Here is a 1216-nt window from a genome sequence, read left to right on the forward strand (position 1 = left end):
GTTCCCATCATTATGCCCACTCAGAAAGAAGTCAGTGAATGTGGTGAAAGTGTTGACATAAATAATTTGAAGCCATCCCAAAGCCATCTTCATTACTTTAATCCGAAATCTCCTCCAGACAGCGCAGTGATCAAAGCCGGGTACTGTGTAAAGCAGGGAGCTGTGATGAAAAACTGGAAGAGACGATATTTTCAGTTGGATGAAAACACAATAGGCTACTTCAAATCTGAACTGGATAAGGAACCTCTGCGGGTCATACCACTAAAGGAGGTTCATAAAGTCCAGGAGTATAAGCAGAGTGACATAATGATGAGGGACAACCTATTTGAAATTGTAACATCTCGAACTTTCTACGTGCAGGCCGAGAGCCCCGAGGAGATGCACAGCTGGATCAGAGCCCTCTCGGGCGCCATCATCGCCCAGCGGGGACCCGGCCGCTCAGCGTCCTGAGCATCCCACCTGCCCTGCAGAATCCAAACACACCCTCCGGCCAGCAGGCGCGTCTGCAGCCCCCTCACATTCCACAGCCACTCGCAGCAGCTCTCTGGTCTCAAGCTTTGCCCTGAAGAAGCGAGGATTTTACGAATCTCTTACCAAGGTCAAGCCAGGGAACTCCAAGGTCCAGACTGTCTCTCAAAGACAGTCTCACAAAGTGAAGCGAGCAAGCTCTTCCCAGAGCTCAGAGTCACAACGGCCCTCAGGAGAAAGACGGTGGCCCTGTGGACTTGGACGACGCGAGCCTTCAGGTCAGCGACGTGTGAAGATGCAGGAAGGGCCTGACTGCCTCATCGCCCCTTCATCTCCCTTCAGGAGGCTTCTCGCCAAAGATGATCAAGAGTGAAATGGTTTTGAATGCACATGTTCTGCGGCCTTGTAGTCGACTGCACACTCTCTATGCTGGGAAACCAAGAGTCCAGGGTGTGGCCAACCTCGGTGTCATTTCTTTTAAGAGGAAGGAAAAGCCGAAGTGACTCAGTGCCAGCTGTCTGAAGCTTTGTGTGTTCTTACGTGGATGATAACTGTGTGTGTGTATATGTGTGTGTGAGGTATTTTTTTTTCCTAGTGAATTTGACGGTTTAAATGTTCAACAATTTAAAACATTAAAAATGCTGATTAACTACTCTGAAAAAAAAAACAAAACAAGGCAGATAAAACAAAAAAGGCATTAATGGCTCTGAAAAGATAATAAATAACAGGCCAAAATATGAGGACCAAT

General features: G+C 47.7%; 1 pseudogene; it reads left to right on the top strand.

Moving 5' to 3' along the window:
• LOC102852991 overlaps window positions 1-761 on the top strand; it is a 1452-nt pseudogene extending 691 nt beyond the window's left edge.
• Window positions 762-1216: the final 455 nt, after the last annotated feature.

This window comes from Elephantulus edwardii, unplaced genomic scaffold (assembly GCF_000299155.1).
Source record: "Elephantulus edwardii isolate Elephantulus edwardi_28Jun2011 unplaced genomic scaffold, EleEdw1.0 scaffold00031, whole genome shotgun sequence".
In the NCBI taxonomy this organism is placed as follows: Eukaryota; Metazoa; Chordata; class Mammalia; order Macroscelidea; family Macroscelididae; genus Elephantulus; species Elephantulus edwardii.